This window comes from Castanea sativa, chromosome 12 (genome assembly GCF_040712315.1).
Source record: "Castanea sativa cultivar Marrone di Chiusa Pesio chromosome 12, ASM4071231v1".
In the NCBI taxonomy this organism is placed as follows: domain Eukaryota; kingdom Viridiplantae; phylum Streptophyta; class Magnoliopsida; order Fagales; family Fagaceae; genus Castanea; species Castanea sativa.
Genome location: NC_134024.1, coordinates 45950235 through 45969590, shown reverse-complemented (window position 1 = coordinate 45969590; position 19356 = coordinate 45950235). Strand labels below are relative to the sequence as shown.

The following is a 19356-nucleotide window of genomic DNA, read 5'->3' as shown; positions in this document are numbered from 1 at the left end:
CTTTTGATTTGTTTTACCTGCTGTGTTGTGGCTGCGTTTCTGGGCAAGGATGCGTTGTGCATGCGTACGCATCCTTATGAACATGCATGTGCATACTTTGAGTATGTGCGCGAACATTCGAGCCCAGAAACCTAGATTTTGTGTTTTCCATTGTTCTTGCTGTTTTATTTAGTTTCAATGCATGTTTAAGGTCTGTTTAACTTAGTTTTCACATGTTTAGGCTGAGGATTAATAGTATTACATGTTTTACGTGTTTTGATGGTTAGATTAAGGATTGTGGTTTATGGGTATGATGAACAATATGAACATGTATAATCACATGAACATGCATCAATGCATAAGGGCCAAGGTTCTGAGGTACTATGATGCAGTAAGGTAAGCAAAGATAAGTCTTGCATATGAGTAAGAACATACAACTTTTGTCATAATGACTTATTTCTCTAGATAAGATGCAACGCTTTGGATGTAAATGTGCTCGATTGATGTAATGCCTCTAATGAAATGATGTTGCTGCCTCTGTGTTAATATGATGACGTGTACTGTGATGCACCCAAAAAGCCACGTCGCAGGCACTTGCGCCCACAGTTGTCAAACTGGAGAAGAGCAAATGTCAATTTGATTCAAGGCTAGATTAAGCAAAGATGTAACTGCTAAGCTGCGATGCTAGAGAATAGTTGAACTGTAACCAATTGTTGTGACCCACTTTTTTGGGTTAGCTACCAAATTTATAGGATGGCTTGTGGATTACTAATATTCTTAATAAATATTTGGATTTTAAGTTGTTGAGTGAAAATAAAGGAAGTCTCTCCTATTTGAGATGCAAAGTAAACATATCACTTAAAATGAAATCAATTACAACCAAAAATGGTCCATGATTTTAATACTCAGAGAAACATATGCGAATTTCTTGATTTAGAGAGGGGCACCACTTGCTATATAAAGGAGCTCCAAAATTGCTGGACATTGTATACGGAAATAACACAAACTTTCATAGAGAAACCACTTTTGCTTAGGAGAATGTTGAGGAAAAATGAAAAACACTTAACCAAAAAGTGGGATGGGGATGGGTATTTGGGTCTTCATCTCAAACTTTTTATTTTCATGATATTAATTCCTGAATAATAATAAATAATAACGATTCTATTGACAAAAAACCAACCACATCTGTTGGCTTTGCTTCATGCCATCGAGTTTGTAATCTGTGTTGTTCATTGAACATCATTCTTCCAGACTAATAAAGATTCTATAAACCAAACATTAAAAATAATGACACCTTTAGCATGGTAACAAGGCTGGTATCAAATATTCAAAAATACAATCTTTTGAACCAGATACCTTTGTTTTTAATTGCCTCAACACTTTTGTTTTAATTGCCTCAATTTCCTTAAATTGACCAAAAAGAGGACACTCTAAGGTTGCAGAGATCTAGAACACCTACTAAAGTTAATCATATTTGTTGCTTGAGCTTCAATATATGCTGGCCTACTTCAAGAGACAAAATGAGGGAGACTTAACATTCTCCTGTTAAATGTGTAAAGGAACCTTTTCTTTGTAGGCAAAAGCACGCATGACCTTGGACAGCCTGTCATGTTGCCTGAAAAATAAAAATAAAAATTAATCATTAGCGGGCTGCAACATACAGTGCTGTGTAAAAGAATAAAAATATTGAAATAGTTCAAAATTGAATAAGAACAATTGATGCTGATATGATTTTTCTGGCAATAAGGTCTCGAAGTCACCATTAGTCTTTACATTTTCAGGATATAGCCCTTCTATTGTAGGATTGTAGAACTTCATTGCACAATCTTAACCAATAAATACTACTCTCAACGCTATAGAAACAATGGAAAAACTCCTTTCAGGCTTGACTATATCAGTTGTAAGGATTACGAGGTACAGTGGGCTTTGCCTTAATATAATTTTTTTATTTTAGTAAAAGAATATTTCATGAATAAGAGACTAGTTCACATGGTTGAACACAAATTCTAAAGAGATACAACAGAAGCCTTAATATAAAATCTAGCCATTTGAATTGAGCTAAAATTATAAATAGAAATTGAACTATACACTGATTGTAACAAAATGCATATACCACGCAGTGTACCGGACAAATAAATACCTAATTAAAATGTAAAAAATCCAGGATCTACTCTAATAGATATACTTCAATCAGAGGTGATACAAATTCAGTTCAGCAGATGCTTATAAATAAGTTGGCTCAACAGCCATACCTGAAATTAATGATTCTCATACACAATATACAAAAGCCAACAAATTTTGCCTCTTTTTTTTTGGGGGGGGAGGGGAGGGGGGGCTTAGGAACATAGAATTTTGGCTTTCTTTGACACTTAGAGCCCGTTTGGTACATGTGTTTAAACAATAGTTTTCAGTTTATTTGAAAATACGTGTGAGTGAAAAAATATGTGGAAATACGTGTAATGTTGTTTAAAAACTGAAAACATGTGTTTAAACACACATACCAAACATGCCCTTAATCTTTTGTTTAATGTTTTGAAGCGTTTCATGCATTCGCAACCTCATTCCCAAACTTCACACCATTTCTTATCATTTTTCTTACCTTTGAATCTCATCCTTGAAGCTCAAGATAAACAGAAAGGTTTTCATTTACAAAAGATTCCGCACATTCAGCTGGAGTCACACCATTCTCACCGATTACCTGTATAATGTTTATTTCACAGTACAGAAGTATTTTAATCAGAGGAAATGAGCTAGAAATATGCAACATCGGCCTCAATTCAAAAGCAAGAATTGATATAGTCACATAGCATAAGGCTGTGTTAGGTTGGAAGGATGGAAAAATGGATAGATGAAAAATAGTAAGGGATGAAAAAGTTGGAGGATAGAAAAGATTAGTTTTCCCTCCCACATTAATCACCCCAACCAAACACACCCTAATGGTCAGCTTTAGTATCTTATTCAATCATATGATAACAAGTTTGTTCACTACCAACTACATGAATGGACATATAGTAAAACAAGAAACAAAACCTTAGTCCCAAAACTTGGGGTCAGCTATAGACAGAAAGTAGCATAATAATTTCTCAGGAGCATTCATGTACAAAGACACACATATGTAACAACATGGCAACAAAAGACTTCACTGAGATGAACATACACTACAAAAGCAGGCAAAGAAAGACAAATAACATCATCTTGTCTGTCCAGTGGGCTCCATAAGAATGTATAAAGCATGCCTGAAAAGAGGGTGGGTGTGTGTGTGTATCTGTGTATATATTTTTTTGATAAGTAATGCCTCAACCATGAATATACAAGAGCCACTTTAAGAGCAACATATGTGACTATAAATCATGTCTGAAAAGAGGGTGTGTGTGTGCGCACGTGTATCTGTGTATGTATTTTTTTGATAAGTAATGCCTCAAACATGAATATACAAGAGCCACTTTAAGAGCAACATATGTGACATACCCTCAAAGATGATAAATTGGCAAGAGTAAAAATTTCAAGTTCATGGCTGCTAATAATCTCTGCAAATGCATGATTTCTGCAAAGTACAAAAGCAGGTCTCCTGAAGACAGAAGAATCATAGCCAGAATTAGGGTAGCTTGTAATTTGAACATTTTCAATCAGATTAATTCAAATAAATTAAATCAGAATTACACATGCACCTAGCACTTGCAAGGTTAGGAGATGCCAGTTGAGCTAAAGCTCATTGGTGACCAATTCAAATAAATTTAAAATAAACTTGCACAGATTTACAATTACAGGCAGTGTATTAAACCTGACCCGGCCGGTCGGACTGATAGCTGGGTGACCCGGCACATAGACCAGTCCAAGTGATGAATTGGATCGGATGTGCACAAGAACCGGTCAAAACCAGTAAACCCAACAAGTTTTAAGCAAACCGTGTGAGCTGACTAAGTTTTAACCAAACCACTTGCTTATCAAAAAGAAAGTGCAAGTTCTTATATTGTTAAGCAAAAGAATGATGTCCTAGCCAATTTAAAAAAATAAAATAGAAAGTGCAAGTTCTTACATTGTTAAGCAAAAGAATGATGTCCTGGCCAATTTTAAAAAATTAAAAAAAAAAGTGCAAGTTCTTACATTGTTAAGCAAAAGAATAATGTTCCTATCTACTTTAAAAATAAAATAAACAAACAAAAACCAAAAAATGAGAGAGTGAACAAACAAAAGTTGATGCAAAAAAAAAAAAAAAATTGAAAGACCAAGGAAATTTTTTTTTCTTTTTAAATATAAATAAATAAGTAATAATTTCCATGTACCTTTCTCGTCTTTCATTTGCAAGTGACCTGAGAGATTTCACTGTGGAATCTACAAGATCCATCTCATACTCCACCCTTTCATTTTTCCAGCACTGAGATAAACATGAAAATCATCAAAAGAGTGATAATACAAATTATTAAATCAAATAGTCACCATCATCCTTTTCAAACAGCTTATGCAATATGCTTCTCCTCCATTCAATGTTGTTGGTCCCTACCACTCCATTTAAAATATCCAAAAATGCAGTTCACTTTTATAACAAATTTATAACTTTCTAACTGCCCTTTTGTTGATGAATAATGCAATTTTTATTGTAATCAAAATAATAGTCACCCAAATATGTAGGGTGTATACAATTGGGGATCACACAATCAAACACAAAAATTACATGAATCTATCGATTCACTAACCATACAATCAAACACACAAATTACACGAAATCTATTAATTCACTAGCAGACCATATATCCACTAATTCATTAACAGACCATATATCTATTAATTCATTAACAGATCATACAGATTATGCAAAACATCCAACCCAACCAGGCATAGATCTCTCTGTGTCCTATAAACCCCACTTGTTCCTCTCCCTCCATATACACCACATCAAGTAATGCAGGGCAGCCATCCACAATCGATGACCCCAATACAACCTGGCCGACAAGCTAACAATTGAATAATAGACATCAGCATCACCCAACAAACCCCAATAGACCCAACAAAATAGATCACAAATCTACAGCAATTTAGCAATGAAGTAGGAGATAATCTGCTGATTCCCCATTGCATTTACACACAACACCAATCTAAACGCCACACATTCATTTTCCGTAAATTGCCAATTGTCAAGATTTTCCATACAATGAAAACAACTCTAGAAGGAATTTGCCAAAACAAAGAAATCAACTCTAGAAGGAATCTTGATTCCACAGGTACTTCCAAGGGAAAGATTGATTGTTATTACAATGAAGAAGCCTGTAGTAACCACTCATTGTAAATCCCTTCTTATCGGGTTTCCAACATAGCTGGCTAGGCAAGTTTAGTAAACATTGAAATGGGATGACTTGGAACAAGGTCCCCCACTGATTGATGTGGAGTATTTGGGGGGAGAGGAATTTTTGGATCTTTAAAGGAACAGAAAGATCAATTCATGACTTAAAGACTTCTTTCTTCTAGACTTTGTGTGTCCGGTGTTCTCTCTTTCAGTTCTTTGTCTGATTTGATCAATAGATGTAGTTTTAATTCTTATTAATTTTTTAGTTTTGTTTGTCCCTTGTTTCCCCCTTAGTACACGTCCAGTGTGCTTTGGTTTTTCCTGTACTTGTTTTTCTATCAATAAAGTGTATTACTTATTAAAAAACTAAACTTACCTCTACAATTGATGGGTACTTGCATATCATAATTGATTCCATTGCTGTCTGGTCCCTTGATGAAGAAAGGCGCTGCCATAATTCTTCCGTAATATACGGCATAAAAGGATGAAGCAATTGCAGCCCATTGTCAAGACATAACCAAAGTGTGTCTCGAGCAAACCTCCTGGCAGTCTCAAACTTTGGATCACTCCCAGCAAAGAAAGGCTTAATTGCTTCAATAAAAACATCACACAATTGGTATTGCCACCATGAATACACAGTACTTGCTGCATCTGAGAATATATACGATTCCAAAGCTGCAATAGTTTTGAATATGGCTCTGTTTAATAATGAGAGTATCCATTGACAGCTAAATGGCAAGCCATCTGGATTTACATTTGTGGGCGGAATATAATCATCCCCAAGCTTGCTCATAGAAAATCGTATAGCATTCCACAATTTATTACACCATTGACGATACCCCACCACTCTTTGAATATCCAGATTTATTTTATCAGACCGAGACAAAATGATTACACACATCAGTAATTCAATTAAAGGAAACGGCCAAATGAGTGATAGAAATCTGAATAAAGAAACGAACCTGAGCTGTGTAAGATATAAGTGCGAAGCGGAGAGCATCTGCACCACATTCAGGAATACCATTAGGAAAGTCTTTCACTTGTCCCTCTTTAGCAACAGTCAGTTCCTTGGGATCTAAGTTACCCTCCTCTAGCCTCTTATGAAGACCTTCCAAGGATATCCCATTTATTACTTCAAGCGGATCAATGACATTTCCCAAGGACTTAGACATCTTGCGCCCATGTGCATCACGAATCATGGGATGCAAATAAACTTGCATAGAGTTTAAGGTGCTTCAATCAGATCACATTACCTCTGTTATTAAAATAGATTTGCACAAGAAAATGTCCACTGTATAGAAAATAATAATAAAAACTCCAAATATATACCAAATACATTTTTTATAAGAAGATATAATGGGGCAAGGTCAAGTTACCTTTCTAAAAGGTACATCACCACCCAACTCAATTCCTAGCATTACCATGCGAGCAACCCAGAAAAAGAGAATATCATGGCCAGTTTCCAAAACCGAAGTTGGATAAAACGCCTTTAGATCTTCCGTATCATCAGGCCAGCCCAAAACAGCTAATGGAAAGAGACCAGAAGAAAACCAAGTATCAAGCACGTCAGGATCTTGACTTAAATGAAACTTCTTCCCATTATATAATCGGCTAGCCTCCTCCTGAGCATCGTCCTCATTTCTTGCAATCACCCAGTGGTCTTTGTAAGAATTAATTTCCTTCAGCTCATCATCCTCCAGAGTGACATACCATGCAGGAACACAGTGGCCCCACCAAAGTTGCCTCGAGACACACCAGTCATGAATGTTTTCAAGCCATCTGTGATGTTTAAGACCCAAATGCCCACATTTTTAAGCATAGAATAACATGATAAAAATAGATATGCTAAAAATTAACATTTTTAATCTTTATGATGTGAACATCAGAAATTTATAACGCAAGGTAAAAAGATATGAAAGACCACCTCTTCCAGTCAGCAGCATACTGTCTTGGGATGATCTCAATCTCCTTTTCTTCATCCATGACAGCAGCAAGGCCTTTCATTGCCATTTCATCGCAGTTAACATACCATTGGGGCTTTGAAAGTGGCTCCACAACATCATTGGTTCTTGAACATATGCCTAGACGCATCTCATTACCTTGAGCACCTCTATAAAGACCCTAAATGCAAATAAATAAACAATATTGAGTAATAAATAGCATCACACATAAGCAATACATGAACATAGAACAGCTGTTGAGTAATAAACTTGTGCAGTCTTTAACTTCCATTTCTTTTCTTTTTTTCCTAGAATGTAACTTGTGCAGCCCTTATACAAGTAACAAAAAAAGAACACAAATGTCACATAGACTCGCTTTTTTGAATTGGACACAAAAGACATGAATATAAAATAGATTTACGTAACAGAGAAAATTAACAAAAACAATTTCAGGCACCAAGAACATGGCTTAAAACCTACTTATCAAAAAGAACAGTGATTTTTTTTTTGGGATAAATAATAAAATTTCATTGATAAAAAAGGTATTCCATATTAATGATGATGAACACGACATACAAGCAACAATTACAAAAAAATCAAATAGAAATTCTAAGGGAATATTGAAAACAAAAAATGGAAGTACAATGCGAGACCAATCAAACAAAGTCCTGATTAGCAAAGACTTCAAATAATCTACAGGTTTTGCATAATCTTCAAAACTACAGCTGTTGTGTTCCCACCAGATTAATCACATCAGACTGTAACTATACAAGTCCAATCCTGACATAGGAAAACTACCATGGTGGAGCAAATTTTATTGAGCAATAAAGTCTTTCTAGATAACTCCTAGGATGGTCCACTCCTACGGTTCTTCCACAAGACACCAGGGATGCTCCCTTATCAGAACTCCAGCAGAGCCAATAATTCCTCTCCATGTTTATCCAAAAAGACAGAAGAAAACCCCTCCCTCCTACCGCAGGACAACTAGGATGATCCCTTAGCAGAACATGTTGCAGCCATAAAACTCACCACAGCCAAAATTTGTCCAAAAGCCCACCCCAAAAACAGAAGATACCTTATAAACACCTTATAAACATCCTCTCTTACAGCTAAATAAAATATTTTCCAGAACCAAAATAAGTGTAGAAACCTGTCCTGAAATCTGAACTCGTTCCAGTTGGTGAAGTGCTGAATGTGGATTTTTTGGCTGCTATTTATGAGGTGTTAGGCAGCTCAATTACCTATGGCATATTTGGGTCTTCCCTTGGGCTCTTCTTTTAAATCAAAAGCTGAATGGAGTGGTGTGATAGAGAAAATAGAGAGGTGTTTGGCTGGTTAGAAGAGAATGTCCTTCCAAAGGGGGTCAGATTACGTTGATTAAGAGCATTCCATCCTGTTTACCTACTTATTTCTCATCATTGTTTCCTATCTTGATGAGCATTGCTCAGCGTATTAATAAACTTCAGCAGGATTTTCTGTGGGGAGGAATGGATGATGAGTTCAAGTAACACCTGTAGGTTGGGGGAAGGTCCGTGAACCTCTTCAAAAAGGGGCACTAGGCATTTAAAATTTGGTCATATTTAATTAGGCTTTACTAGGAAAATGGTTATCGTTGTTCACAGTGGAAAGGGAGGCTTTATGGAGAAGGGTGGTGGACGCTAAATGTGGGGGGGGGGGGGGGGGGGGGGGGGGGGGGGGAGGGTTGGTGTTCTAATAGGGTGCAGGGACCTAATAGAGTTTGTCTTTGGAAGAGTATCAGGAAGGGTTGAAGGGCTGGGACAAAGTCCACAACTTTGTCATTTTTAAGGTGGGGGAGGGCTTCTCCATCAAATTCTGACATGATCCATGGGTGGAGGGATTCCTTTGCAAGATAACCTCCTAAGGCTTTATGGTATTACTTGCAATAGAGAGGCTTCAGTGGCTGAACTTTAATCTCCTTCAGGGATAGCTTCCATTGGAATATCAGTTTTGCACAACCGGTTCAAGACTGGGAATTAAAGTCGGTTGCATCATTTTTGGATATGATCTATTCTGGATTGGCGAAAAGGAATGGGGTGGAGCAGCACTGGACCAGCTATGCTGGAAACCCTCTTCCAAGGGGGTTTTTGATGTTAAAGACCTTATTACACGGTATTACATTCCACCACCCCAAGCAATTTTCCATGGAAGACTGGAAGTTGAAAGTGCCATCTAAGGTTAGTTTCTTCCTTTGGATTAGGGCAAATTCTAACCATTGATAATTTGCGGAGGTGTCGAATAATTGTGGTTGATTGGTTTGTAAGAAGGATGGGGAGACTATTGATCATTTATTGATACATTGCTCTATAGCTAGAGAATTACAGAATTTGGTGTTCTCATTATTTGGGGTTCAATGGGTCATTGCCAAGTAATGTTATGGATCTTCTAGCAAGGTAGTCAAGCAAGTTTAATGGGCATACTGCTGTGTTGATTTGGAGTATGATTCCTCATTGCTGCATGAAGGGTAGTTGGCGGGAGAGAAATGCACGTACCATTGAAAGACATGAGAAATTGATTCATCATCAGAAGTTATCCTTCCTCCAGACTATGCTAGCGTAGCCAAATGCTGCAGGTGTTTTACTTTTAATTCTTTATATAAGCTGCTTGATAGTTGTACTTCCCATGCACCTTATTTTTTATGTTGTGTTGGTTCTGTAGCACACTGCCTTTGTGCTTTGGTCCTTTGTAAATTTTTGTTTTCTTTTAATGAAGCATTATTACTAAACTGAAAAATGGAAAAAGAAAAAAGAATTAACTTATATGAACAGTAATGTTCCTTCTTTTTTAATGCTTCAATAACTGCCTCTCGAGCTTTAAATCGAGGCATCCCTGCAAACTCCAAGCCACCACTGCTGTTTATTTCCCGGTCATCAGTAAAAATGTTGATTGACTCAAGATCATGACCCCTACAAACCTCAAAATCATTCCGGTCATGAGCCGGGGTAATCTGCAAGAATATTTATGGATTATGAGCTCTTTCAGCCTGGAAACATAAAACCCAAAAGTGAAATTTTGATGCAAGTGTTGATATCATTGAAAATAACTCTACCTTAACAGTGCCTGACCCAAACTTCGGATCAACAAGAGTCGCATCACAAACTATAGGAAGCTTTCTTCCATTGAAGGGATGAATGGCATATTTTCCATGAAGATGATTGTACCTTGGATCATCAGGATGTATAGCTATAGCAGTATCTCCAAGCATAGTTTCCACCCTAGTAGTAGCCACAACAATCTCACCAAGCTCTCCTTCCAACGGGTAAGCAAATGAAGTCAAAACACCAAATTCCACAGGTTTGTCATATCCTGGAACATTTAGTAAAGTCCTTCCTTTGATTTCAATATGTTCCACCAACAAGATCGAGCAACTTCAATAAATTCAGAAACCATGAAAGACCTTTTTTTAATAAACAAATCTTAAAAAGCACATTATAAAGACTGCCTGTTAGAGACTTACCTCAATATCAGATATGGCAGTCCGTAACACACAATCCCAATTCACTAGACGTTCCTATCTGCAAAAAAAAAGGATATAATATAGAAACTTCAAACCATAGACAAATTGCATTACAAGCCAATGCTTTTTAAATACCAGACCGACAAAAGAATTGGAACATAAGAGATTCAAAGATTTGAGGTTAGCCTGGGGTTCAACTAGAGATCAAACCAAGATTCAACTGGGGTCAAACCATAACGACGTAATTATAAATTTAGTAGCTAATTAATATGAAAATAAATTTGTAAAAATTATCAGTCTTGACCAAGACAGTATTTAAGAGGTTCAAATATATATTAATTATAGATAGGATGACATTTTTCACAATTTATTATAAAGATTTTTTTTATAAGTAATAAACTTCATTGAAAATTGATGAAATAAAATACAGAGAAAATTAGGCACACAGGCTAAGAGGCAACAAAGAATAAAAAATTTAAAAAAAAAAACTAGATAACAATGAAAGTACAAAAATCAAGCATATTTAAACACACAACATACAGCAAAAAGCCACTTTTCTTTTGTTTTCCCTTTTTTGGTAGTTAAAAGGATTTTTTTTGGAGGGGGGGGAGGGGGGATCATCTCAACAGGCATCTAATTTCACATGGGCTGACTGTATCCAAATTTAGGTCAAAACTTTGAAGAGAGAACTTGAAGCAAGTGATTGAAAAAAAATTAGTTTAAAGGAACAACCACCATGATAAAGAATGCACAACTTTTCTTGGTGTCAAAGCATACCTTTTAATAAGGTTGTTCTTGTTAAGTCTAACAAAAGCCTCTGTCACAGCTCTTGAGCTTTTCTCATCCATTGTGAAGCACTAATAGAAGAAAAATAAGCAAAAATCACTCAGAGAGTGGGGGAAGAAGAAATAATAAGAGATTCATGACTGAATCTGACATGAAAAAAAATCTAATTAAGAATGGTATGCTTGATCCACAACTAGTAGAGCAGAGGACTCAATGTCCTTGTGTCACCAGCTCAGATCTGATAGTTGGCACATGATTAATTTGTATGAGAATCCATTTTACAAATTAATTGATATGGGCCAACATACACATTTATTAATATTATATCAAAAGATATATAAGTATCCACGAACAAAGTAAAAATGAGTTATATCAAACTAAACCCTTACCTCACGAGACCAATCTAAAGAGGCACCCAAGCCATGTAACTGTTGTAAAATGGTGCCACCATACTTTTTTTTCCAATCCCAAACCTTTCAGCACAATATAATGGAAACATCAGAATGTGTGTGTGTGAATAGACAAAGCAACATGAGGACATCAAAATTATGAACAGAGTATATTTTTTCCCTTGGCAAGGACACTGATATTAGCTAGTGTTTGAACTCACTTCAGATACAAATTTCTCTCGACCAAGATCATGCCTGGTTAATTTTCTTTCACGCATTATCTTCTTTTCCACAACCACCTAAAAAGATTTAAGTAAAAAAGAATAAAATGCCTCATTAAATAATTGACTGACAAATAGTTGCATTCTAAAGAATATTCAAAATTCATTCACCACATGCAAGCACAAGTATGGATTTGATGCGAGTAAAGCAAGGTTGAATGAAAAATGGGCTATTAGCCAAAATGCTTATTGAAAGGCATGTGACATATAACAAGTTCATGCCTGATAGTGCCATATAGTCATAGGATTGGACCCTTTCAAAGGTCCTCCTCCCTAGACCAAAATTCAGTGCAAAGCCACATCAGAATGATTTATGCAAAACATTGGGTGCAGAATGCAAAGGCCCCAAACAGCTTCAGTTAACTGTTGCTACAATGCTTGGGGGAAAAAAATAAAAGGAAAATTAGCAATCATGATGTCTCTTCAGGCTAAATGCTGAGGGGTGAAATCAATCAATTAAAAGATGATCATATGTACAAGGGTAACTGTTGGTAGAACATCTCATTAATAAGTTATTGTTTCCAAAGAAGTCAAACAGTCTTGAATTAGTAATTCCTAGGGAATTATCAGACTTTATGCTTTAATTCACCTAGGCAGACAAGTCTTTTATTGTGTTTCTAGTTCCTTAGAGTTAAGTCTGACTTTGGTCTAGCAAATTTAATGTTCTATTTGCTAATTTCATTCTCCCATGCTTATAAAGCTATTCTAAGCTTTATATAATCTTTTTGGATGGATTAAACAAAAAAAAAAGTGTACTTTCAGATTATACATAGCTTTTGTGCTTTAGAAAAAGGATTTTTTTCTTTTCAACTCTTATCCCACCGGTGGACTCCTTGGGTGGCGAGTTAGGATTTTGTATCTCTTTGGGTGGCATTTAAGTATCCCATAGAGTGGTGAGCAAATATCCCCTTTAATTATTAAGTGTTTGGTTCAATCCATCATTCCTATAATATTCCATCCATACATCATTCCTATATCGGATCAGTTTGGGTTTTCCCTTACAAATCCAGTATCACAGCATTATGCCCCTGAGTGATATGTGAGCTCACTCTCCCCAACCCAAAATATGCAACTAACATTCTCAAAGCTACATGTCATTGAGCAATAAAGGACAACAAAAAGCTACATGCTCACAGTCAACAGTAAACCGAAATTTTAAAAAGTAAAATTGACTAACAACTTGTTTAAGAGGAAAAAGGAAGAAGAACCTGCGTTGCAATCCCAGCATGGTCCATACCAGGAACCCACAAGGTATTGTATCCTGATATTCTCCGCCAGCGAACAATCATATCCTGCATGCAGTATATACAAATTCATATTAAAAAACCGCAAGATGGAAGATGTATAGCATAAACATAAGATTTTAGGCAACCATGGGACCTCTATAGCAACAGTAAGGGCATGGCCTATATGGAGGGCACCGATCACATTTGGAGGTGGCAAGACCTGCAAAATAAGGAAACCAATTTAAGAACAGAAATTATGAGTGCACAACAAGATAATGTAATTAAAATATACATACGTGTACCTTAATCCTTTCAGTTAAACTCGTTTCTATCTGAACTTGCATTTAACATAATCAATTCACCTTTACATGTTGCACAGCATGCTTCATACATTTCTTTTACATTTGTACAGGATTACTTATGAGAATTCTTAAGATTATAATGCATTCATCAAATGGCTAAATTCTCAAGATTAGAGTTTTTACCTTGCAAACATCAACCATTCATGCATAATAAATGCATAGGAGTTAAACAGGCAGTCAAGACCAAAATCACAAACAGCCAGAATGTATGGGCAAATTTAACCAGTCATAAGTCTAGGAGGTATGGACACTTCATTTGGAGTGCCGTACCCGTGTTCTATTGGTGTCGCACCCGTGTCCTACCAATATTGTACTTGCTGTGTCTTTTTAAAAAAGAAAAAAATTGCTCATGTGGCTGTGTAGTACCTGTGTCTGTGCTTCTTAGGTCATAACTCAAAATCCTAATTAACTAATTGACAATGAATTGAGTTAAATTTACAAGAGGTGGTTGTTTGCCAACAAAACTTCTTGTTGGACAGGCAGAAAGCAAATTGTAGGAACTATTCCTTAGTCTTGTCCATGTTAGATACTATTCTCATCTCCACCAACCAAATCCCTGTAGTTTGACTCACTTCTCAGCAAAGTTCAATCAAACTCTTCAACGTTCTAGAAATGTTAAAACTTCCCAAGATGCACATGGAAACTGTATTGAAATCTAATTCACACAAAAGTCGCTATTTGTTTCTGTTCAGAGTTTCCTTTGAGAGAGGAAAACAGAAAACACTAACAAAGAAAAAATGTGCTTATAATTCAAGAAACAATTTTAAAGAAGTCCAAAAGGAAACTCACAATAACAAATGGGGGTTTGGAGCTCTTCGCATCTGCAACAAAGAACCCAGATTTCTCCCACCACGCATACCACCTAGATCAGAAAGCATAGATGAAAAGAGTACAAAAGTTTCAATTATTTTGATATATAAAATACTATACATTAAACAATAACATGACAAAAGTTTCAATTATTGTCAATTTCATACAGGAAAAGATAAAAAAGAAAAACAACACATACGATTTCTCAACTGCAGTAGGACTATACTGCTTTGCCATTTGACTAGAAATTCTTTTCTTCTCACCGAAAGGCGTTGGAGGGTCAAGAAACTCCTCAGGATTCTCTTCCTTCCCCCCATGCTTTACCATTTTCTTTTCACTCTTTTTTTGATTATTTGATGCTTGTTGCGCCTAAAACAAAGTGGAACACACTAATCAATAATCATTATGAAGAATCCGAATCCTCATACACATCAATAATTCTTATAGCAAGGCATGCAAATACCACAAAAAATATTTCCTTGTTACCTGCAGTTTAGCAGCTTTCTCTAAAGCCTTTTGCCTTTTCAATTCTTTCTCCCTTGCCTGCCAGATAATTATGTATTCAATTTGACCAATAATTTATAATAAAAATAAATAGATGGAAGTAAGAAAACACAATAAATAGCATACTAGGGTTAAATATATTAGGGTTTATAAGTAAATTATGTGTAATAGTCCAAGATACCCAATTATGTTGTAAGCCTGTGTACACCTAACCCAAGCCTCTGTATATACCATACTAGGGTTCATTGTAATACACAAAAGACCCAAATTTACAAGGCAGGAAATAAAATACATCATAACCAGCAACTCAAAAGTCAGAGAAAAGAAACTATATATGGATTAATGGATATAACCTATATTGGACGTGTACTCTTTCAAATTCATCATACATTCTATCACAGAGGTTAAAGATATGCATCAATCGAAATGTAATCTTTCAATTTCATCATACATTCTATCACAGAGGTTAAAGATATATTCATCTCAGTGTGCATTTGGATATGGATTAAAATTATAAATTATTTTACTATTTAACTTATTTTTGCTATTATTTATGAGCCCACTACACTTTTTAGTACTATTCTTAGTTCCGCTATACTGTTTCAACTAAGTTTTTTCAACAATAAATTTCAATTTTAGCAAATTAAGCGATATCTTAACAGACCTCAATTTATAATAATTGTCATTAGCCAACTTTGTATTTTAGCTAAAACAATATTACATGTCAAAGTGTTTCATGGATGTAATGCTTCTCACATGTTTTACATATGCACGGCTTAGCGACTAGTATCGAGAATAAAAATCACAATTAAAAACTACTCTATAAAAATAAAAATAAAAATTAAGTCTTCTTCCTCTCCAACTCTTTTTCTTTAATAATTTCCGGGTCTTTCTCCGAAACCGCCTGAGAATGATAGAAATCAAAAAAGAGATGAAACAGTGATAGAATCAAACGACTAGTCGACTTTTATGGCCTGTTTGGAAGTTTAGAGAGGGAAGAGAGTAAAGGGGAGTAGAGGGGAGGGGAGTAGTGGAGAGGAGAGTAGAAGAGAATGATTACCCTCCACATTGTTTGGATGTTTTTATAATTAGTAAGGGGGAAGGGAGTAATTAGCCATTCCCTTTATTTTTAACATTGTAATTTTATAAATATAATAAGGGTAAATTAGGTAATTTACTTTATCAATAATTTTATGTGCTTTATTCTCCCTCCAAATCTCTCCAATTTGGAGAATTAAAAATGAGGGGTTTGAGGTAGTTGAAATCCCTTCAAACCCCTCCAAACCCCTCCCCCTCCTTCCTTAAAAAACTCCCAAACAAGGTAATTGAATTACTCCCCTTCCCTCTACTCTACTCTCCCTCCTTTTTTAAACATCCAAATAGGCCATTAAGTTTACCAAAAACAATACAAAAGCAGTCGTCGACTTGACCATTTTGTTATTCGTATCTCCGGGGCTGCCGCTGAGATTGTGAATGGCTTGCAGAAACCCTCGCCGCCTCCTCTCTACTGCTTCGTCTTCGTAAACAACCCACAGACAGTTTCCTCCTCTGCTTCTGCTTCTGCTTCTGTCTTCGTTTTCGTAAACAACCCACAGTACAGTTTTTATACATTACCTAAGTCGGTGAGTGTGAGTCGGTTATATATAAGAATTCGAATTCTCCTCCTAAGAGCACTTGCAGCAGTGGAGCTAAATAGCTATATAGCTATTTTAGCTCCACCAAAACACCAAAAAGAAGCATGCAGCAGTGGAGCTATATCTATTTTTTTTTAGCTCATTGCTACAGTGTACATCTATAGATAGATGTGCACTGTTCATGAGAGCTAAAAAAAAATTAATTTTTTATTTTGCGTTCACATTACTTTTTTATTGTGGTGTTTTTATTGTAGTGAGATGTATTATTTTATTGTGGTAGATATATTATTTTATTGTGATATTTATATTATTTCATTGTGTTGAAAGCTAAAATAGATCCACTGCTGTAGCATGTGTGTAGGTAAAATAGATAAAGTAACTTTTGGTGAAGCTAAATTGCTAAATTTTTAGCTCCACTGCTGTGGATGCTCTAATATACGGATTACAAGAATTCCCTTGGGTTGGGTTGGTTGGGCTTGTTGCAAACACTCTCACACCCAAGCCCACATCGATTCACACTTTTTGATTTTTTTTAAAATTATTTTTAATACTGTTTTGTCAAACATTAAAGGGTAAACTACATATTTAGTCCCTAGCCTTTACACCATATTTTAATTTGGTCCTTAACCTTTCAATTGTGTCAACTTAGTCCTTAACCTTTTAATGTCATGTCAATTTAATCTTTGCCATTATATATTAGATGAAAATTGTTTACATAGCAAATAGCCAAAATAAAATTTTAGTTTATTATCACATCAACAGAAACTAATTTTTTATTTTGGTCATTAGACATGTCATTAATTTTCATCCAAAGAATAACTGTAAGGATTATATTGACACGGTAAAGAAAGGTTAGGGACCAAATTGACACAATTAAAAGATTATGGATCAAATTGAAATATGGTGTATAGGATAGGGACTAAATACGTAGTTTACCCAACATTAAACTATCCAACTATTTGGTGTAATTTACATAAATAATGTGTTTAGTGGTTGATATATATATAACTTAGACAAATGACTTATTTTATTTTATTTTAATTATTTTTATATCTATAAAATATATTAATTATAAACTTCCAGTCTAATCAATGAACCATTAATTGAACCAATGAATCAGTCTTTTAATCGGGTCAATATTCAGTTTCGTTATAATAACTGTGCTTACACCCTTTAATGAAACATATCCTTAGAGCATTGAAAGCCCTTTAGGGATGAGACTTCCAAAAAGCCTTTTGTAATTGTTAACTAATGTTGCAACTTGGATCTGAATACTAGAAATATAACTATTTGGACAATTTGATGTGCTCATTCTCACGCATTTTGATTTTATGTTTGGATTGTGCATTCTTGGTTCATATGCTACATTCTAATGTCGATTATTATTTTTATTATTTTATTCATTTATTTATTTAATTTAGAAATTGATCTTTTTGAAGATTTTTCTTTAGTCTTGTCAACTTGGGATCTCTGATCATTAGTTAAATTATAATGTGCTATGTCCTAGGTGTAATTTTTTTTTAAAATTATAATGTGCTATGTACTAGGTGTAATTTTTTGGTAAATTCATGTGGCAAACACATTATTATTATTATTATTATTATTTTGGAACATGCATCGATGTACAACACGCGTCTTCACAAAATGTCTCACTTATGCATTAGTTTAAGTCAACTTCATGGTTTATGCCTCTTGATTTAGTTTACGTTGGTCATCTTCTTTTCATTGATATTTTTAGTACATTAGAACTTTCATCATAAAAACCCAAGTTGCAACAATTATAATAATAGTCTTCAATGGAATGTGTTATGAATTATATATTTTGTATTAATATACGTTTGCAAAGACGAATCAAACAAGGGTGAAAATTATAAATTTGATAACATTTAAACATTAAGACTTGTTCTTTACCATTATGGATGTACACCACGTGTCTAACTAAATGTCTCACTTATGCATTAGTTTAAGTCAACTTCATGGTTTATGCCTCTTGATTTAGTTTCCATTGGTCATCTTCTTTTCATTTATTTTTCATGTGCATTTAGGCATACTAGGCCATCAACATAATCAATATTTTTAGTACAATAGAACTTTCATCGAAAAAATTAAGTTGCGACAGTTATAAGTATAACAATAGTCTTTAATGAAATGTGTTATGAATTACTATATTTTTTGTATTAATATACGTTTGCAAAGACAAATCAAACAAGGGTGAAAAAAAAAGAAGTGGGTTCCAGTTAGCTCAATTGGTAAAGTCTTTGATAGTTGTATAAGAGATCTGGAGTTCAATCCCCGCCTACACCAAAAACTGATTGGTGTCTTGATCTGATGATAAAGAGCTATCATCATGAGCAAACGCCATAGGTTTAAGCTTTCTCAAAAAAAAAACAAGGGTGAAAATTATAAATTTGATCACATTTAAACATTAAGAGATAAGGCCATTACTTTTTTATTTTTTTGAGAATTGGAGAAAAGATTATTACTAAGTGAGATATAAAAGGGGAAAAAATCTTTTGAAAATATTACTACTATATTTTAAGATCTATGTAGGTATTTTTCTCATGCATCCATAAAGACTAGTAATAAATACTATAAAACCGAAGATGTTTAACTTATAGTTGACTTCCTTAAGTTGTGACACATAAAATTTGTCGCCTTCATAAATTTACACATCAATAATGTTTTTTTT

At 34.9% G+C, this 19356-nt stretch overlaps 1 pseudogene; it reads right to left on the bottom strand.

The window, feature by feature from the left end:
- Positions 1-1059: 1059 nt before the first annotated feature.
- On the bottom strand, positions 1060-16586 carry LOC142619839 (valine--tRNA ligase, mitochondrial 1-like; annotated as a pseudogene).
- Between the last annotated feature and the right edge of the window lie 2770 nt (positions 16587-19356).